Below are 22,842 nucleotides of genomic sequence, written 5' to 3'. Positions count from 1 at the left end.
CCTTGTGCAGTATTTTAGTAGCTTGTCTAGCTATTAACACAAGAACCCAAATATTAGAATGGAATTATGGTACATCTTTAGCTCTTTAGAGTCCTATTCTGGGTGGGGCTGGGAATATATTTTAATCCGCTTCTAGAGGAACCTGATCATCTATTATCTGAAAACCTTCCCAGGTGATTCTGATATATGCTCTCGGCTGAGAACTGTTATGGCTGAAAACCACTGGACTGGCTGATCAGAGCCTGATTTTCTGCTGAACGTCCTTTTTTCGAGCTCTTCTGCCCTAGTCCTATGAAAATCCTGGTCACTGATTAGCTCCCTGTTGAGAAAAGAAAATCAAATGTGGAGAAATAATTATAATAAACACTGTGATGGTTATTTTGATACTTATTGTAATAAGTAAACTGTAAAACATTCGTAATGATGAATTAGTGGAAATGTAAGCATTCAATGGATATGTGATATTAAAAAAATGTTACGTTTATTTTGGGTTTGATAATGGTATTATAGTTATGCTTTGGGGGAAAAGAATCTTTATCTTTTAGCGGGATATGCTGAATAATTTATAGATAAAATGATGTGAGGTCTGTGATTTGCTATAAAATAATCCAGAGGAGGTAGGGAAGGTATAAATAAAATATTGGCCATGTGTTGACAACCGATCGCTCTGGAAGCTGAGAAAAGGATTCGCAGAGACTCAAACTACTATTCTCTCTACTTTTGCATATGTTTGAAATTTCTGTGATAGGTTTAAAGAAACAAAAAGCTGACCCACTGGATGTAAGCATTAACCCATACAAACCTTAAAATCTACTAAAATCACCAGGAAGGGATTTTTAAAGCACAACAAAGAAGAACAGGAGTGGGAGAGAAGAGACAGCCAGGAAAGTGCAGAAGCCAGAAGGTAGATGGCTTCACATGAATGAACTTGAGAGACCTCAAATTCATTCATGAACTTGAACTTGACCTCTCTAGCCAGGAGTGGGAAAAGCTGAGAAAGTAACATGATTTACACAACACAAATCTCCATAGCATTTGGGAATAGGTGGGCATTAGGTACTTCTGGACGTGAGTTTGAAAGTGGAACAGAACACTCAGGTATAATGGCAAGTCAATTTTAAAAAGTGTGTATACTTTACTCCATTCTGTAGGGCCAGGCAACTACTCCTTCCCTGTTCCAGCCAAAGACCTTTCCTTATTTTCTGGAACACACCGCAGGGATAAAGAGTACAAGCTGTGCTGGCTTCAGCAGCACATATACTAAAATTGGAACGATACAGAGAAGATTAGCATGGCCCCTGCACAAGGATGACACGCAAATTCGTGAAGTGTTCCATATTTTAAATAAAAGGGTACAAGCTACAGCTGAGATGGGGACAAAGTACTAAAGTCAGTAATATTAACTAGAAGTTTTCAGACAATAACAGAGACTTCTGCTCAATGCAGCTCCCAAAATGCCACTACTTCTTTTTGAGACAGAATCTCACTCTGTCCACTCTGGGTTGAGTGTTGTGACATCACAGCTCACAGCAACTTCAATATCTTGGGCTCAAGCAATCCTCTTGCCTCAGCCTCCTGAGTGGCTGGGACTATAGGCCCCAGCCACAATGCCCAGCTAGATTTTCTAATTTTAGTAGAGACGGGGTCTCACTCTTGTTTAGGCTGGTCTCAAACTCCTGAGCTCAGGTGATCCACCAGCCTCAGCCCCCCCAGAGTTCTGGATTACAGGCAGGAGCCACCATGCCTGACCTCCGATTTACTTCTTAATTTCATATACACGACTTCACAACAAGGTCCTAAATCTTATTCAAAAGGTACACCTCTTGTTTCCCTGCACTTCAAAAATCAATTTCTGTCTGAACAGAAATTCAGCTTGGTTTTTCCCCAGGCAATGAAAACCCTCTCCGACACTCTCTAAGGCTGGAGTCCTCCAAACAGGACTTTCTGTCTTCCAGAAGGACAAAAGCTTCATTAAGGAGCAGCAAGGAGGCTTTATAAGAGATGAGCGAACTTGGGGTCAGCTGGCTCTAATTTCTTTGAGTGTGTAGCCCAGCCCTTTGGGTCCTTGGTTGAAAAAGGAAAACGCCTTGGGTAAGCCAAGCTCAGCCCCAGGCCTCTTCCTCTTCTTCCTCTTCTGGCCCTGCCTTCAGGAACCAGTGTACATAATTTGCTATATACAATGGGTAAAGACAGAGTAATGATGAAGAAAGCAAAAATGAGGGCCTGCCAAACAATGCTTTAGTCCAAAGAAGGCGGGAGAGCCAAGGATTAACACCACAGATGGATTTTCGCTTTTTATGACATTTCAGAGCTGGAAAGACCGTAACAGGAGGGAGGAGGAGGAAGATGGTGACGGTGATGACACCTCACATTTACTAGGCTTACAACAAAGCACCGGATAATCTTTAAAACAATATCTCCTATCAACAATAACAACAGCGGCTCGGCGCCTGTGGCTCAACCGGCTAAGGCGCCAGCCACATACACCTAAGGTGGCAGGTTCGAATCCCCAGCCCAGACCTGCCAAACAACAATGATGGCTGCAATCAAAAAATAGCCGGGCGCTGTGGCGGGCGCCTGTAGTCCCAGCTACTTGGGAGGCGGAGGCAGGAGACTCGCTTGAGCCCAGGAGTTGGAGGTTGCTGTGAGCTGTAATGCCACGGCACTCTACCCAGGGGGACAGCTTGAGGCTCTGTCTCAAAAAAAAAAAAAGAAACAATAACAACAGCTACGTGGAGATTAACTAGGAGCTAGAGGGCTAGTCCAGTCCTCCCGTTTTACAAGTGAGAGAACTTAATGAAGAGGGATTATGACTTGGCCAAGATTATTCATTAGTGGCCCTGGTGATGACAGCAATCATGATTATGATGGTGACAGTGATTGTGGTAGCGATGATAATATTAAACCGATAAATAATTGGTGTGCGTCGTCTCACTGAATTCCTACGGCAACTCTAAGGTAAGCACTATAATTATCTTATTTTGAAACTGAAGAAACTAGGTCGCGAAACTTGCCCAAGGTCACACAGAAAATAGGTGGCAGAAGTGAGATTCAAAAAACAGACTGTCTCAAAAAATCTATCTATGAAATAACTAAACTGTACTTCTTACAGTTAAAATTAGAATTCATTCTTCTGAATCCTGTTATACCCTATATCCTAAATTTAATGAGGTATAGGTTCAAATAGAAATCTAATACATACTGCATTTATTCTCTAATAGCTCTAAAAGTCTAATGTTGCAGCCTACAGATCTATCTCTCATTGCAAAAAATACTCGTTAATTATATATCATAATATATGCTATTAAGCAAAAATAAAATTATTCATTTTATCAGTTTAGCATGTAAGAAATTTCTTTTCTTTTCACTTGCCCAGTCATGAAGTTCAAATTTTAAGTAGTTTTTATAAGTCATGTGCATATAGTTTATTTTAAGAAAAAAAAAAAGTCATTTTACCTTGTTATCTTTTTGCAAATTTCCTTGTCCTAAAATCAGGATTATTTGTAGAGAATACAAAGAGCCAAACTAGCTTCTCTTAAAACTTCCACTCCAGGCAATAAATAAGAACGGACAATAAGTAAACATAGTAATGGCCTTACTATTTATAATCTAGCCTCAGGGAATTTCAAGGCCCTTTATAAATCATAACAGTCTTAAAATGCTTTCAGGACCTAGAATGCTAAACCAAAGTATATTTTAAAAACTGGTGATTTAAAAAAAAAAATCTTCCATATAAAATTGTTCCACGCACACAATAATAAAAGAAATTAATATTTATTTAGAGAGCTCTGATTTGTAGAACTCTTTCAATCCTTACTATAATCCTGCAAGGCAACCAAGGAGGATTCTATTATCCCCACATTAAAGTTAAGAAAGAACTATGATTCCTAATGGATGCTTGTCTCAGTCCAAATCACAGCTACCGAGAAGCAGAGCCAGAAGGAGCGCCCTGGTTTTCTCCCAGGTCCTATATACTTTCTATTCTACTTAAACCTTATTTCATACATAAAAGAATGTTCCATTAATATTTGACAAGTGAATGCATGAGATGTATGAGCAAATCACATCTCAACAGAGAGAAATGCTGCATCTCTAAATTCCAGCCCGACACTTTGCCATTCTATAATTTTTTTTTCTCTATATTCTTTTCATTTTTGAAGAATGAGGCTTTCCCCTATAAAAGAATTATTACCCTCTGGAAAAGTAAATTATCTTTGAGCTGATAAACTGACAGACAGCAGACAGACAAAGTCACTAATATTTTCCTCTGGATAAAGATCCCATGTTAAAAACACACATGGATGTTCTTAGAAACATCTTACCCGGAAAAGGGCTCTAACCTTTAACCCTAGCTTATAGCACAGCTAGAGAAAAATTACTATTGTCTACAATTACTAGACACAGGTTGGGGATGAATGAAAAGAGTCATTTATACCGAGAAGGGGGAAAGAATCCCAACACAGTCGATCCATGATTTTGCATCTATTAAGCAGAAAATATTATCATATTCTCACAAGTGTCAGTCTGTGCTGTCAGACTTCACATTTAGCAATTATCTCCATGCCAGCTGTCCTTACAATTTTCATTTCAAATTTAATATGCCCTAGAAAAATTGCATTTCAACATTTCAAGCAATCTGCAAAAGATAATGTCAGAAGAAATCGCCTCGGCAGGGAAGGCGTGTGCAGGGTTCCCACACAGTGGGGAACTTACTAGAATTCTGGGGTACACATTCGTTAGTTGCCCCCACCCTTCTCCGGGATTATTCCAGGCCTTTGGGTACAGCTCCAAATTACTGTTTGGATAGCGCCTTTCCCCCACGGTCAGTCTATGTGGAAGGAAGTTTTCTTTCTCCACTGGACAGAGCCAGAGAGGAACGTAAGACTTCTGATACCAACATCAGAGCCCTTTACTCTGTGACGCTTTCTACGACAGTAGACATTGATGGTCCATCGGCCTACACCCAACATTCCCTCATTAAGGCATGAGCATGGCCCTGCCATCAAGCTGCCTGGGTTTCAAACCTGTTTCTACCACTTCCTACCTATGTGACATGACCCAGGTATTTAACTTCCCTGAGCCCCAGTTCCCTCTTCTGTAAAATAAAGATCCGCTCACATATTCAGCAAATATTTATCAAACACTTACTATTGTCCAGGCATTATGCAGGTGCTGGGATCAGAACAGTAAAGAAGATGGAAAAGGTCAATATATTTGTGCACACAAGAGAAATCCAGACCGTTAGTGCCACAGAAGAAATCACAAGCGGAGATAGTAAAAGAGTAACTGTAGATTCCCCTTATACAGGATGTTTAAGACAAAACTTCTAGGAGGCCGCGTTTGAGTTGAAACCAAAAATAAGCGAACTACTCACAGAACTGGAAGATGGAGAAAACAGGGAAAAGTCAGACACAGTAAAGTGCATGGCACAAAAGGGGGTCTGTGTGACGGAGGCATAGTGCGGAGAGTATAATAACAAAAGATGAAACTGGAAAGCTGGCTGGGTGCACCAGCTCGCACCTGTACTCTGAGCACTGTGGGAGGCCAAGGCCGGTGGCTAGGAGCGTAAGGCTAGGAGTTTGAGACCACCCTAGGCAACATGATGGGATCCTGTCTCTTCAAAAAGTTGAAAAATTAGCCAGATGTAGTGGTGGTGCCTATAGTCCCAGCTACTCAGGAGGTGGACCCAGGAAGGTCACTTGAGCCCAGGAGTTTGAGGTTTTGGTGAGCTATGATGACACCACTGCATGATAGCCTGGGAAACAGAGCAAGACCCTGTCTCAAAGGGGAAAAAAAAAAAAGAATTAAGCATTAAGAAGGCCAACTGCTTCCTCCTGAATGAGAGTCTTAGGGAAGGAATTCTAACGTCTGTGCCCAACAAGGAAGATGGACAGCATCGTGAATGCTCTGGGTTCCTCACGCCTGTTTTCTCTCCTTTTTCCCTTCTTTATACACACCAGCTAGCGACATTCTGGCCAGCTCAGGGAAGTGCTGTAGCGTGCCTTGCACACAGAAGAGACACAACAAAGGCCAGTACTGCATTACTTTGCTGGGGCCATAACAAAGTGTCACAATCTGGGCAGCTTAAACAACAGCAATTTGATTTCTCAACGTTCTGGGGTTAAAGGTCTGAAGTCAAGGTGTTGGAAGGGTCCATTTCTTCACAATTTGGCTTCCACACGGCCCTCTTCTGTGTTTTCCCAGCATTCTCCCTCCTGACTCTCTCCTTATAAGGACACCAGTCAGATGGGATTAGGGCCCAGCCTAATGGCTTCATTTGCACTTAATTACCCTTTTAAAGACCCTGTCTCCACATACAGTCATATTATGAGGTGCTGGAGGTTATGACATCAGCATATGAATTTGGGGAGGAGAACACAATTCAGCCAATTCAAAAGAATGTTCCATTAATATTTGACAATGAATGCACTAGATGCATCAACAAATTAGATCTCAACAGAAAGAAATGCTGAGTCTCTAAATTCCACTCTTCTGACCAATGATATACAGAGCCTAGAACAGTGGGATCTTGGAGAGGGGAGAGGGGACGTAGAGTTATTTGACTTCAGGGATATGTTAAACATAAAAGATCTAAACCAGAAGTTTCAAACACTAATCAATTACAGGGTATGTTAAACATTGTGGGTATTCTGACCACGCTCATAAATACTTTTTTTTTCTTTTTGCAACAGAGTCTCACTATGTCACTCTCAGTAGGGTGCTGTGGCATCACAGATCACAGCAACCTCCAACTCTTGGGCTTAAGCAATTCTCTCGTACAGGCGTCTGCCACAATGCCCGGCTATTTTTGGTTGCAGTTGTCATTGTTTGGCAGGCCCAGGCTGGGCTCGATCCCGCCACCCTCGGTGTACGTGGTGGGCACCCTTACTCACTGAGCTACAGGCACCAAGCTGACGCTCACAAATTCTTAAGGGTAGACCAAGCATCTGTATGTTTGCGTGCTGGGATAAATCAAGTCTGGTCTAAAAAGTCATGTTAATCCACACAGCCAGAAATGAGGCAGAACCAGGTCTGGCAAGGAAGGAAAAAGGACCTCCAGTGAATAATCTAGTTATCTGTATCATCATATTCTCTTCCTCAAGTGCTTCTGGTACTTGGAAATCATTGTAATATCTTATTATTCTCATTGTGACTTCTGTCCAAATAATGTCTTTCCAAAGAAGTAACATACCATGAGCAGAAATGTGTGCCTATGGCATTTTTCTGGAGAGGGCTGGTAAGAACCACAAATGATGATCCTTCGCTATATACTTAATATAACTCATTGTATAAGGAATGGAATTTGATTGACTGATCTGTCTTGGCCACAGAGTCAATGAACTGGACTATCGTCATCCCACTTTCTTCCCCTTTACCTTAAGTGGTCTCTGGTACAGGTAGGTATATATTTATATTACTCTCAAGTCTGTAATTGGTCATATCTGTATAGTTATCCATGAACTTCATTCTATCATTAGACAGTATTGGATGCAAAGTAAAACTCAGTGAAAAGTAAATAATACTTTTTTTTTTTTTTAAGAGACAGAGTCTCACTTTGTCGCCCTCAGTGTAGTGGCGTCAGCTCTTGGGCTTAGGCAATTCTCTTGTCTCAGCCTCCCAAGTAGCTGGGACTACAGGCACCTGCCACAACGCCTGGCTATTTTTTTATTGCAGTTGTCATTGTTGTTTAGCAGGCTAGGGCCAGGTTTGAACCCACCAGTCCTGTTGTATGTGGCTGGTGCCCTAACCGCTGAGCATAGGCACAGTTTGGCTGGGGCCGGGTTCGAACCCGCCACTCTTGGTACATGGGGCTTGGTACTCACTGAGCCACAGGTGCCGCCCCTGTAAATAATACATTTTATCTTTGCATTTTCCCCTGCATGCACTTCCTTATTCTATCCCTGCCTTCCATTCAACAAATATTTATTGTAGCCCATCAACAATGCCAGGAGTATAAAAATGTAACAATAAATAAAACATAGCCCCTGTCCTTCAGGAAAGTAAAGTCTAGAAAAGAAAAAAAGGATATGTAAGCTAACAGCCACAAGGGAACGGGCCATGTTATAACTAAAATACCGCAAAAGTGCGTTGGAGCACAGAGGAGGGAGCAAATATTGCCAGAAGGCAGAGTTTACAGTGTGACAAGTAATAAACTCAAGGGCACAGTCAAGCATCCAGACAAGGAGACAGCACAAGAACAGGCATAAAAGCAAGAAAACGCAAGGCATGTGTAGGGTGCAGGAAACACGTAGGATGGCTCTGATGAAAGGTTTGTAGGGGTGGGAATCGTGGTGGGCCCTCTCTGCTATGCCAAATAATGAGCACTGTGGGGAGAAGTCACTGATAATTTTCAAGCACCATCATTTCTGTGTCTAATTTCCCCTGGGCATAAAATTGTCCTGAGGCTGGCTGCTGCTCCCACCTCCCCCTGCTCCCACAGGCCCACGCTGCCTGAGCCACAGCAATCGGAACCACTTACTGCTCCCTAAATATGCCAGGCGTGTTCTCACTGGCTGCTAACGTCAAAAGCAGGAATTGAGAGACATCTAAAGGGATGATCGGATCAGCGATAACAACCCCCTGGTGGCATTTTCAACAATTAATAAGAGGAGCGATGTTGGACCAGGCCAGTTCCCTTAATTTTGTCATTTGTTCTTCCAGCTGCTTCATGGAAAAGTGCCTCATGTTCTTTGTAAAGAGAAGTTGTTACATCCTCCCAACCATCAGCAGGGAGGGACACGAGTCAGCTTCCCAGCAGAAGTTGAATAAAAAGCAATAGCAGTGGTGTTCTTAGCTGTTGCTCTGTTTTGAGACTCTTCCATTAAAATCAGACTTCAGGTTTAACAAGGGAGGAGGTGAAACACTCCTTTTTGCTTTTACTACCACTAGGAAATAAGTTGTTTTCTCTTCTCCATTGAATTAAAAAAAAACTTTTTTTTCTTTTAATTAAAAAAAAATTATTTTTAAACCTGCCTATTCTGATATAAACCTTATTTAGTCAATAAAGTATTCGCCCCAAAAAAATCACTCAAAAGAGTAACAACTAAAGCAACATGGTCACAAATCGTAGGATTTTGGAGGAAAGGAAATAAGAGGGAATGTGGTGTTATGTTTACAAAGTTCTAGTTTCTTTGAAGTTGGGATCAACAGGGACCTGGCAGCGCTGATCATCTAGTATCCTAGGTGGACACATAGCAAATGGGATAGACAGAGTCGAAATCAGCATAATCTGACTGTTGCACTCCTCAAGTCACTTTTAAGAGGAGTATGTTTTAAAAGATACAAGGGAAAATTACGTAATCCAGTATAGAATCATTAAATTCCTGAGAATTTTATTTTGTATTTATGCATTTTATTTTCTATCCCCAAAACACATATAAATAAAAACCTGCTCTTCAAATGCAGGGAGGCCTTTGCCTAACATGGACATTTTGATCTATTCTCTGCCTACGAGGTTAAGGACAATAGCTGAGCTAATCATCAAAAAAGCATAGCTATCATTACAAAATTAAGGGGTGAGTCACTAGGTTTTTTCCAACTTTTGAGTTGTTATCATGTCGATGTCAACGTCTCACCCAGTACAGGAATCTCCCGAATAGCCTCCCTAATACATATCCTCCTGTCTCAGTTGAAATAATTAACTTTTTATTGTATATACTTACGGCACCCAACATGTTTGATATACATATACATACATAGCGAAATTATTACTCCTGCTTAAAAAAGAAAAAATAAGTCACCCATCATCTTACGTAGTTACCTTTATTTACCCCTCTAGTGATGAGAGACCCTAAAAATTGACTCCCTTAGCAAATATCCAGGAGGACGCTGTATTAATGACAATCCTCAAGCTGCCGCACAGTAGATCTCTAAACATACACCCTAGGTAACTGCAAACTTCTACATTTTGATGTTCATCTCCCCATTCCTGTCTCTTCGTCCTCCAACCCCAGCTGTTGGTAACTACCATTCTTCTCTGTTTCTAGGTATGCAACTGTTTTTACATTCTGCATATAAGTAAGATCATATGGTATTTTTCTTTCTATTCCTGGCTTAGGAATAAGTTGTCTATCGAGGCTCATTCATGTGGTCACCAATAGCAAGACTTCCTTTGTTAAGACTGAATAATATTCTCTGTGTGTCTGTGTGTGTGGTGTGTGTGTGTAAGCCACAATTTCTTTATCCATTCATCTATCAATAGAAGCTTAAACTGTTTCCGTATCTTGTCTATTTGGGAATAGACAAGATTCTATGCTGCAATGACCATGGGAACACGGATATCTCTATAAGGTTTCATTTCCTTTGGGTGTATACCCAGAACAGACATTGTTTGCAGGGTCATGTAGTGGTTCTATTTTTAGTTTTTTGAGAAATCTCCATATAGTTTTCCTTAACAGCTACCCCAGCTTACATACAGGCGTTCTGTTTTCTCCACAGCCTCCCCAACACTTGACTCTTATCTTCGTGGTTTATTCCTGGGCTCTCTAGCTGTCCCATTAGTCTATATATTTGTTTTTATGCCTATGCCATCCTGTTTTAGTCACTATAGCTTTGTAATATAGTTTGAAATCAGGAAATGTGATACCTCCAACTTTGTTTTTCTTTCTTGAGATTGCTTTTGGCTGTTGGGGGCCTTTTATGTTTCCACACAATTTTTTTTTTCTATTTCTTTGAATACTAAGTTTGACTCTCCTTTTTCTTTCTTCCCATGTCTTAATTTCTTTTTCTTTCTCTTCTTTCCCCTTCTCTCTTTTCTCTATACTTCTTCTTCTAGATCACAATTAGGTAATGTGAGGTGCATGGATGTAATGACTGTTTTTCCTATGATTCAAAGCTACAATTATAGTTCCTTAGAAAAGTATAGAATTCTTATAGCCATGTAGAATAAAGCTGAATTCATTCATCTTCCACCGCAAACACAGGGACATAGGTAAGTAAAAAGTATTCTATAAGTTGTAAAAGGATCCATACAATGGGATGTTATTTGGCATTGAAAAGGAATAAAGTATAGACACACACGATAACAGCTGAACTCTGAAAACATGTGCTAAATGAAAGGAGGCAATCAGACCACATATTAAATGATTCCACTTATAAGAAATGCCCAAAATAGACAAATCTATCAAAAGGGACAGTAGATTAGTGGTTGCCTGGGACTGGGGGAAGGGGAGGAGCTCCTTTTTAGGGTTATGAAAATATTCTTAAAATTGTGGTAGCAGTTTCAGACCTCTGTAAATAATATAAAAACCATCAAACTGTACTCTTTAAATGGATGAACACCATTTATGATATGAAAATTTTATCTCAACAAAGCTTTTTTAAAAATGGTATCTTAATGATCAGTCTACGTACACACAAATATATATATGCATATATATGTATACTCATTTACAGTAAATTCTCAATTATCAGCCTGTAGTTTATCCACTGAAAGTTTAAAATTCAAAGTTTTTTCTACCCTGATTATAAGATGATAGTAATAATAGTAATAATAATGGCAATATTAATTATTCATATTTATCATACCATGTGCCTACTATTTATTATGCTAAAAGTACATAATCTGGCTTGGTGCCTGTAGCTCAGCAACTAGGGCACCAGCCACATACATCGGAGCTGGCAGGTTCAAATCCAGCCCGGACCTGCCAAACAACAATGACAACTACAACCAAAAAATAGCTGGACGTTGTGGTAGGTGCCTATAGTCCCAGCTACTTGGGAGGCTGAGGCAAGAGAATCTCTTAAGAGTTTGAGGTTGCTGTGGGCTGTGACGGCACAGCACTCTACCCACAGTGACAGCTTGAGACTCTGTCTCAGAAAAAAAAAAAAAAGTACATAATTTCATTAAATCCTTACAAAGTTTCTAGAAAGTAGATTCTGTTATTCTCTGTTTAAACATATATTTTACATGAACTACTATTTTTCTCAATTTATGAGAAAACTAAAATTTAGGGTGGTAAAATAAAGCATTCTAGGTTTTACAGCTAGTAAATGGCAAAGCTATGATTTAAACCAGGAGTCCTCAAACTTTTTAAATGGGGGGCCAGTTCACTGTCACTCAGACCATTGGAAGGCTGGACTGCAGGCCCTGGGATGAGTCGGCTGCTAAGCAGGACAGGCAGCTGCGGTAAAAACACCTGGCAGGCCAGATAAATGTTCTAGGTGGGCCACATGTGGCCCGCAGGTGGTAGTTTGAGGATGCCTGATTTAAACTTTGATCCCCACACTCACACTCCCTTGCCACTTCTCCTGTCTGTACGAGCAATTGAGTCACAGTGAACTAAAAGAATCTGATATTACTTTTGCAGACAGGCATCTGATATAGTAAGAAAAATCTAGAACCAAAAGCCAAACCCAGACCGCAGTCTGAGTCAAGATCCAAACTAATCAGGTCATCCAAATTCTAATCCTCTCATTTGCAAACATAGAAATTGGACCAGAAATTTTTCAAGGTACTCTGAGCCCAGAAATCCCCTTAGTCCAAGAAATACTTATTTAAGAATCCAAGTCTTCTGCCCAAAACAGCCTTGCCAGAAGAAATAGTTTCTTTATTATCTGCCCTATGTCTGTGATTATTGTTGTGAAAACATTAACTATAAATGGTAAATGAAAGCACAATTAACTTTGAATAAAGTTCAGTACCCCCCATTAACGATATACCACATAATGATTTATTAACACTTTATAATGAAAATTTTTAAACATATTCAAAAGTAGAGTAGTATAATAAGCCCTGATGTCCTTATCACCCACCTTCAAAAATCATCAACTTACGGTCAAATTTGTTTGATCTATATACCCTCCTGCTTTGGAAAAAAATCTCTAGCATCGTAACATTTCTTAAAATATGTCATACTATATCAAATGTATCCAAGAGAGCAGAGTACTCAACATTCAGCATATAATTAGCTGTTTTATTAGCTGTTGTTTATTCATTTAGTTTGCCCAAGTAATGAAAAGAAATTAAACTGGCCAGATGCAGTGGCTCTCACTTGTAATCCTAGCACTCTGCAAGGCTGAGGCAGGTGGATCACTTGAGCTCTGGAGTTTGAGACCAGCCTGAGCCAGAGTGAGACCCCCCATCTCTACTAAAAACAGAAAAATTAGCTGGGTGTGGTGGTGGGCACCTGTGGTCCCAGCTACTCAGGAGGCTGAGGTAAGAGTGTTGCCTGAGCCCAAGAGTTTAAGGTCACTGTGAGCTACGACAATGCCACGGCACTCTACCTGGGAAAACTGAGTGAGACTCTGTCTCAGAAAAGAAAAAAAAATGAGATTAGGCCTGATTTGCTCTATAAGTATTTTTTCCTACCACGCTCACTTTTCCTCACCCTTCCCTAATTTTCTTTGCTCTCCACAAATTTCTCATGAAATTGATACTTTGCCTTATTACTTCACCTTGAAAAAGTCCTCTGAAGAATTCATTTCACTTTCTTGATCTAGCTAATGACAAAATAATGATGAAATCGAGCAGAAGTAGAAACAACAACTTTTTCAAAGGAAACATCGAAATTTGTATTTGAAATTTACATCATTGCTTCACTAGTGCCACAGACATTTCCTCCGAGAGTCGTAATTATCATCTGTACCCGTAGACAAGGATTTTCCTGAGGCCTAAGAAACCCATAAATAACATAGTTTCTTTTGAAATGGAAGACAGAAATTTTAATTTACTTTCACCCTATTAAGGAGAAGTAAAATAGGTTACAAACAGTAGGGGAGTAAATGGAGGGAAGAGATTAGCTTCAAAATAACTGCACTGCAAGACCCTGAGACTTTAGATTTAGGTCATCAGGGCTAAATAAAGGCCAGTCACCATTTATTGTTACAGTTCCATCATGAGCCAGGGCTTATGGGAGTAACTCTCTTAAGAAAAGATACATTTCAGAGAGTTGGCAGAGCTTGGAAATTTTCCAAAATCAAATCGCGTTTCAAATGTGTTAGGAGAGTTCGCTAATTAAAGCTATCCTGATACTAATCCTTTCGTACTGGTAAAGAAAACCAAAACTCTATTATGATTAACCACCAATAAAAATCCAGAGTGTCCCTAAGGTCACCATACAGGAGGGAAAAGGGGAAACTGTAGTTTCCCATTTTGAATGTAAATATACTTTCCCACTTCGAAAGTAAATATACTTTCATTCATAGTATATTCATTATAAAATTGTAAACAATGTCCTCTACACGTTGGTGACCTCTGTGTAAAATTTTGTAATGGATATTTTTGTAAATAAAAGTACATTTACTACAATTTCTCATTTTCCCTATGTGTGGCAAATTTAGGGACACCCTGCTGTAGCTAAATTTATTAACACTTACTACATGCTGGTTTCTGTGTTCCTGCTCTATAGACATAATCTTCATAACACACCCTACCGAGTGACACCACGCCCCCCGACCCATCTGTGGGTTCTCCTCCAGTGCTGCCTTGCTGATGCCAACAGCTTTCCACCCAAAGGACCCAGAGCTCTTCTCCCATTTCCTCCCTATTCTTCCTGGGATCACCTGCACATGCGCTATCTGCACCCAAGTCCTGCATCCCAGGGTTTGCTTTGGGAGAAACCCTAACTAAGACTGTTGGTAACAGAAGCGGTGCTGGAAACCCTCAGAATGGGAATCTAGAATTGTGTCACCTGCTGGTCAGAGAGCAGCAAGGATCCATTTTCCAGTAATAAATGAGTGGTGATAACCCACAGCATGTTACGACAGGACTATGCCTCAAACTTTTACCTGGGGTGGATGTAATGTGTTGCAGAAGAAAGAAAAAGTACAAGTTTATGTAACAGCTCTAGTACATGAAAGACACAGGGTCATCAAAACAAAGATTTTGGAGTATTTGGTAACTACTTTAGAAGCTCTGAAGAATGAGAATGGTAGCCTTGGACTGACTAGCCATCCATCAATTCAGGGCATGTTGTAAAAGCCAGAAAAACTCCACCTCAGTACTGAAAGAGACCTTTATGTCCTATACTCCGAGAACAGACCATATTGGAATCAGGCCTGGGATTGGATGGAGGAGCTTAGCTGCAAGAAAGACTAAATGTATAGCCCTGGCAGGTGGCCCATCAGGGCTCTGATAGGAGCAGGGTGGGATATGACGCATGGGATGGTGACATTGCGTGGGTGTCCATGAGAACATTGGGCCTTCAATTCTGTTGCACCCCCTGGGCTGGCAGAGTGCACTCTGCTCCCTTTCATAAAAGAAAGTCACCTCCAGGGGCAAAGAGAGCTTGCAAAGGACATACTTGAGGAGGATGCCCTTCTCAAAATCTGCCCTGCCTGTCCATACTGCCTCTGGACCAATAACTGGGGTCCCGTGCCACTCACAATACCTCCAGTTGTGGGGCACAGTCCCTGCTATGAGAGGAAACAGTGTATTTACCAAGACAGCTGCTGAGCCAGCCTGATACGTATCATTAGAATTGAGAAAACACATATGGAAGTGGATCCAGAAGGTTCTGAGCAAAGGCGCGGAAAAAGAATGCGGGACAGAGGAGCGTTCCCAATGGAGAGGAACCCTCCTGGATTCAGAATTTAACTTCTCACATGGAAATCTCAAGGCAGTCCTAGAACACTGACGGGATGTCGATGAGAGTGACAGGATTCCAAAATAGCAGGAGACACGGGTAGCACTTAGCCATCAAAGGCAGAAAGGCCACAGCAGCCGCCAGAGAGCTTGACCTGCAGGAATCTGTGGCAATGGACAAGCGCAAGCCACCTGTTCACAGAGACGAAAGACAGGGGTCTTTGTTTGCTAGTGCTGCTGTAACAGAGCACCACAAACTGGGGGCTTACAGAACAGAAACTTACTGCTTCCCGACTCGGAAGGCCAGAAGTCCGAGACCAAGGTGTCCACAGGTTTGGTTCCTTCTAAGGACTGTGAGAACCTGTTCGCTGACTCTCTCCTATCTTCTGGCAGTTTGCTGACATTCCTTTGGCGTTCTGTAACTCGCAGAAGCACCATCCCCATCTCTGCCTTCATCTTCACAATGCATTCTCCTTGCGCACATTTCTAGGTCCAAACTTTCCTTTATATAAGAACAGTAGTCCCAATGGAAACTCATCTTGACTAAGTAAATCTACAAATGACCCTATGTCCAAATAAAGTCACATTCCAAGGCACTGGGTACTTCAACATACGCACTCTGGGCTGAACACAATTTAAGCCATAACAGGTAGTGAATGAACTAATTTCTTTTAACTTATACTGGTTGGGAAGACTAAGAAGCAGAGGGAAGATGGATATTCAGTTTCCAGATCTCAGCCAGTTCTCAGACCCTGAGCCCATCCATTTCAGGGGAGGCTGAGTTCTGTTGATCACAAAAGCCAATGTGTCTTCAATAATTCTCTGAGGCAGCATTTCTCAACCATTTTTTATCTTATGGCACATACGAACCTATAGTTAAACTTCTGTGGCACACTTAAATTATGTTAATCAAAAAAATAGTTTTAAATAATATACTTACTGTGCTCTGAACTTCTTTCAAAAATAATTTAATCCTCTTTAAAATGTTTTGTGGCACACCTGAGATCCTCTGACAGCACACCGGTTGAAAATCACTGCGCTAAAAGGATGTGCCACCATTTACCAGCATAACTCCACATGGGCGAAAAAGGAATTCTCAACCGTTTCAGGGACTGCTGCATGTAGGGTCTAAGCTGGCACGGGCACCAGAGCATCCAGAACACCGTTATGATCTCCCAATTTGAGTAGGAGCATATGGAGGCCAGATAATAAATAGAGCCGCAATGCAAGTCCATTTCACAGGTGGCTCAGTGGGTCTCCAGACCAACCATCTGGTCATGTACCTGGTCTCTGAGTACGTAATTGGGATGGATACAGTCAGCCAGAACCCAAACCCTGATTCTCTGACATGTGAAAGAACCATTATGACAGCAAGGGGCAAAGGAAGCCCCTAGCATCATTTCCCCCTCTGCCCCTGGATGGATCATAGTAAATAAACCAAAAGGAACATTTCCTCCAGCTACAATAACAATGATCTGTGTAAAGAGTGGCTCCTGCAAAAAAATCACATAGCTCACGGACGGGTCAACTTGATATGTTGCTGTGAGATGAAAACTACTGTCCCTCCACCGTCCCAGGCAGTAACTACTGCAGTATGACTCAAAATGTGGCTCACAGACTGTTGTTGGCCAGTTCACAAATTGTTTTTTATCCTTCCATGACAGGCGAGGTATTAAAAGTTAAAGCGCACACTTGGAAATATTTAAAGTAATCTCACATTCCTGTAATAGCTAAGTGTGTGGTTTTATATTCACAAAAATCTCACTCATACTGAACTGAAAACAACCTGCCCAAAAAAATCCCTTCACGTGTCAGTTTGAGTAGCACTGTTCTGCAGGACAGAAGGGCAATAATGCAAGGAAATCCCACCATCGGCAACACTCTGTCAACTTTGAATGAAGAGAGAAGTGATTTGAGGCAGGGACTTAGATGAATTCCTGGGCAGTAGCCAATGGTGTTGCTAACTGACCAGGAGTCTGGAAGAAGCGATACTACATGACCAGACACAAGGAGGTTTGAAAAAGAGGCCTGTGGGTGACCCTACAGGTGTGGAGACACCAAGTGTGAGTACTGAACAGAGCAGCTACAGCAGAGGTGGCCCTGAAAGGCCAGACGGAAAAGACAACTCACCTGTGATGTCGGGCAGGTCCTCGGCCACCTGGATGCTTGTACAGGAGACTTGTGAACTAACCAGTCATAGAGGCAGAGACAGAGGCTAAGTGTGCCCCAAACCATGGGTTACCTCTCATCAAGGCTGACCTGGCTGCCAACAGTGCTAAATGTCTGACCAACCAGCACGGTTCAAAAGTGACCTGCCTGTGTGACACCATCCCTCAAGGAAAGCCAAGAACATATTTGGTGGCAAGCTGATCATACTGGACTCCTTCCACTCTAGAGAGCACAGTGATTCATTCTCAATGGCCCTGATCCTTATTCAAACATGGTTTTGCCTTCTTAGCCTCTTCTAGGCCTCATTTACTGGCATAGGAGGCCTACTGCTCCTATCCTTTATGGCATCTCCAGCCTGATGAAATGCTAGACTGGCCTAAAAACTCAGCTTTAGGACAGCTGTCTGTGGGCTGGGTGCCCTGTCCTTCAGAATGCAGCAGGGTTACCCCAATGGCTGTTCCATGGTGCTCTGCCCCATGGGCATGGGAATGGGAGCCAGGGGATAGAGGCAGAAGTGGGGGCACTCACCGCTTGAGCAATTTTCCCATCTTCAGCGACCAAGATGGGTAATCCATTCAACTTTAGGCATTGTGAGAGTTGATATTTTAGCCCCTTTAAGGAGAACATTTCTGCCAAGGAATAAATTACCTTCACTCAAGCCCTTTACTTCAGTGCCTGGTTTTAAAGTGAATCTGTGCTAGATTTACACAGATAAGTATGATCATGATCACCTTCTTATACATATAGGAGGAATAGGCACAAGAAAGGCTAAATTGACCAGGGTCACACAGTGAGGAAGCGATGGAGCCAGAATTTAACCCTGGGCAGCCTCATCTAATGCCCTTGCTCTTAACTTCTCTACTACTGGCTGCCTTAAAAGTCCTTATTTTTATATTTAGTTGTCTTCAAGAAAAGAATTTTTATGTTATTTTTTGTTTTTAAAGCACCTTTACAGTTAAAATAAAGTTCAATTAAATCCGATAATTATTTAATGAAGGTTTTGATGTAATCAGTAACAATGCCTAGCTCTGTCTTAATTTAGCAATGATTAACCTATAAACATGCTTCTTAAAAACACATCTGGGTGGCACCTGTGGCTCAAAGGAATAGGGCACTGGGTCCATATGCCAGAGGTGGCAGGTTCAAACCCAGCCCTGGCCAAAAAAACATATCTAAGGACAAAAGACTAAAGAAATAAAAATGCCTTTTTAAAAAAAATTTCACAACTTAGGCATTTCAGCACAACAGTTAACAGGGTAAGTTCAAAGCAATAGCAGCCAATGATTTTCCTACTTCCAGAGGTAGAAGTCACCAAGATATATCAATCAGGCTAGAAGTTTTCAAAAACAAACATAAAATTCCTTTGTATTAATTAGTCCTCATCCTTTAATATCACCTGTCCATCAATTGGCTCGATGCTTAAGACATTAGAGTGAGGACTTTTGAATGAGGATCATAGTTCAATTTTTTTTTTTTTTTTTTTTGCAGTTTTTTGCCCAGGGCAGAGTTTGAACCTGCCACCTCCAGTATAGGGACTGGCGCCCTACTCCTTTGAGCCACAGGCATTGACCTCATAGCTCAATTTTTCTAAGAATTACAATGTGCAATTTGCTAATAGGGCGGTACGATGTTACAGAAAGTGCATAAATTCTGGACTCAGACAATCCCAGTTTTGCAACTTAACTTGCTATGTAAACTCGGACAACTTATTTAACTTCTTAGATCTTAAAATGCGAACGAGAAAAAGAACAAAGTGTGCAAAAGGCTTGGTACGTGGTCTGGCACACAGCCATTAATTCCATGAGTAATAGTTTCCTTCTTCATATGTATTATTAATTCATTCATTCATGTTTACATAGTTACTCGAAATTAAAAGAAATAATTTAGGAAACTCCCAAAGGTCTTGTAAGTTTGCTTAGCAAGAAATTGGGAGCTTGAATAAACAGATTAAAGCGTGAATTCACCAAAAGAGGGAATAACAGCAATAGATTAGAAAGCAGACAGACCGAGACCTAGGCAAGAGAGAAACAGTAGTCAGCAACATCTCCAGAGTATGGTCAGAAACTCTTCTGGTCGCCCCAGAGGAGTCAACAAGGACACCCACTGCTAAGACCTTGACCTTGCCTAAGACAGCAGCCTCCAGCCTCACAGGGGCTCAGCCAGCGAGCCCAAACTGAGACGCACTGCAGGGTGAAACACACACTGGACTTCAAAGATTAGTATGAAAAAATGCACAAAGTAACTCATTAATAATTTTTATATTGATTACATGGAGAATTAACATTTGAGGTATATTAAGTTAAAGAAAGTGTATTATCAAAATTAACTTCTTTTTACTTTATCATGGCTACTAAAAATTTTTGTAGGTCCTTTAGGAGGTATTTTAGGGAGGTTTTGTTTGTTTGTTTGTTTGTTTGAGACAGGTTCTTGCTCTGTCATCCTGAGTAGAACGTATCCTCACTGCTCAGTGAAACCGCCAACTCCTGGGCTCAAGCAATCCTCCTTCCTCAGCCTCCCAAGAAGATGGGACTACAGGCACATGCTACTGTGCCTGGTTAATTTTTCAGGGAGGGGGAGTTGTTTATATTTGTTTTTGTAGAGACAAAGTCTCCCTGTGTTGCTTAGGCTGGTCACAGACTCCAGGCCTCAAGTGATCCTCTCACCTTGGCTGGTGCTTAGGCTAGTCACAGACTCCCAGCCTCAAGTGATCCTCTCACCTTGGCATCCCAAAGTGATAGGATTACAGGTGCTTGTCACTGCTCCTGGCCAGAAGTGTTAAATTTGCATCTGTGATTTATAGTCCCACTAGTCAGCACTAGGATAGAGAGTCCTCATGCTCAGTTTCAGGTACTCTTCCCCACCGCTCTTCTAGACTTTAGCAAAGACCCAACACTATAATAGAGAAAATTTTCTCTCACATCCTTGTAAAGCAGTGGTTCTCAACCCTCCTAATGCCTCCTAATGCCACAACCCTTTAATACAGTTCCTCATGTTGTGCTGACCCCCAGCCATAAAACTATTTTTGTTGCTACTTCATAATTATAATTTTGCTACTGTCATGAATCGTAATGTAAATATCTGCTATAAAGGATGTATTTTCATTGTTACAAAGGGTTCGGGATCCACAGGTTGAGAACCACGTGTGAAGGCCTCAGGATCCCAGGTTTAACACCAGGGTGATTTGCCAGAAATAGTCTTTAAATGATTCACAAAATATACAGGGATAAATAAATGAATGCAATAACTCCCAGGGAGAAATCTCCCCCAGGGACAACATTCACGTGGGCAAGACTCTAGGGCACTTTCTAATACATTAATATACTGTTTTAATCTGTACTATTCCTTTGCCAAGAGAACTAAAGATTAGATGTCTACCAGAAAAAATGAAATTTTAAACTTCAGGCATTTATTCATATAAGAGTTTGGATAATGCTGCCTGTATTAGCATTTTCCAGAAGATAAAAAAAAACAGAAAAAATACGACATATATACAGAAGATACAAAAAAAGTATGCATATTTTTAAGAAAGGAAAATAATGTATGAAATTTGTAATATGCAAATCACATTGAGCACCTCTTATAATTGCAGAAGTCAAGCAGGCCTTGAGTATTACACATTTAGTAAGGTTTTTTTTTCCTTTTTTAATATGTATACACATTTTATGGCACTGTGTGTGTGTGTGGAGAGAGAAGAGAGTGAGACAGCGAGAAAGAAAAAGAAAGATGATAGGAATTGGCTCATGAGATTTTAGAGGCCAAAAGTCCCACAGTGCATGTTTACACAGTTTAAAAGTCCCTGCCATCCACAAGCTGGGCACCCAGGAAAGCTGGTGATGTAATTCAGTTCAAGTCAGAAGGCCAAGAACCTGAGAAGTCTCTGCTGTAAGTCCCAGAGTCTGAAGACCCAAACAAGGAACTCCAGGTCCAAGGCCGAAAAAAAGTGGATATTCCAGCTCAAGAAACAGCCAACTTGCCCTTCCTTCCACCCTTTTTTTGTTGTAGTTTTTTGGCCGGGCTGGGTTTGAACCTGCTACCTCTGGCATATGGGGCTGGCGCCCTACTCCTTGAGCCACAGGCACTGCCCCCCTCTACCTTGTGTGCTATTCAGGCCCTCATGGGAGTGGATGAGGAGAGTGGTCTTTACTCAGCTGACCTGAGTCAAATGCTAATCACTTCCAGGAACATCCCCGCAGGCACCTGGAAATAATGCTTTCCTGATCCTCTGGCTATCCCTTAGCCGGTCAAGTTGACACACAGAACTACCCACCATTCTCATAATCTTTCCCTACCCACCATTCTCCACACTACCTCCAAGATTAGCTTGGAGAGTGTTTCTATCAGAGGCTTCGGTGGGAAGCTTTTCTAGGCAACTCCTCGGAGTCTGGGCATCTTTTTCAAGTGCTCCACAAATAACAGTTTTCCAATCTTTATAAAAAAGCAAGACTATCTGAAAATAACCAAATTCTCACTCATCCGACTCAGACTCCCCCAAAAAGTCTACTCACCACAAACAAAGCAATCCAATCTGATAGTATAAAAATGAGAGTTCATGGTATACCAGAAAAAACATCAGTCTGAGAGAGAAAAACCAGAGAACCCCTGGAGGAAATGGCATGAACGGTGGGGAAGAAGAACCAGGTGCGTCTTCTCATCTCCATCATGGCTCTGCTACGGGGAACCAATACATACTAAGAATCCGTTCCTTGAAATCTCCTGTCTAAATCATTTTAAGGAAAAATGTGTACTATAAGAATAGGAAAAATATAAACCTACTTTTTTACTTTGTAAGTTTTCACAATCTTAGATGACTATAATTACGTGCCATCACCTTTCTGCAGGTACCTTGCAACTAAAGGATGCAGAGTTTATTAGATAACAAAAATCCTAGAGTCAAATTACTTGGGTCCGAACTGCATCTCTGCCACTTAGGTGCCGCATGACCTGAGGAAAGTCCCTTAATCTTTCCCTGCTCAGTTTCCTCCTCTGCAAAACATGGAGAATAACAGCATCTGCCTTACAGGGCTGGTATGATCATTAGATACATGAAAATCCATGAAGCATTTAGAACAGTGCCTGGCATGTAGTGAGGTCTAAATAAATGGCACTTAATATACATGACCAACAAATTAAATGACGGTAATTGGTACACC

At 41.3% G+C, this 22,842-nt stretch overlaps 1 protein-coding gene and 1 non-coding gene across 7 annotated transcripts in view; one reads left to right on the top strand and one right to left on the bottom strand.

Moving 5' to 3' along the window:
- Positions 1-22,842, bottom strand: part of ANKS1B (ankyrin repeat and sterile alpha motif domain containing 1B) — a 1,028,517-nt gene that overhangs the window by 953,176 nt on the left and 52,499 nt on the right. The gene's annotated exons all lie outside the window — the stretch shown is intronic.
- Positions 1,237-1,343, top strand: LOC111723082. The gene has a single exon (XR_002771701.1). It is a non-coding gene; the product is annotated as a U6 spliceosomal RNA (small nuclear RNA).

This window comes from Otolemur garnettii, unplaced genomic scaffold (genome assembly GCF_000181295.1).
Source record: "Otolemur garnettii isolate 467f Iridium unplaced genomic scaffold, OtoGar3 scaffold00007, whole genome shotgun sequence".
NCBI classification, from domain to species: domain Eukaryota; kingdom Metazoa; phylum Chordata; class Mammalia; order Primates; family Galagidae; genus Otolemur; species Otolemur garnettii.
Note: the sequence above shows the minus strand (reverse complement) of the source record. Positions and strands in the feature narration are given on the sequence as shown.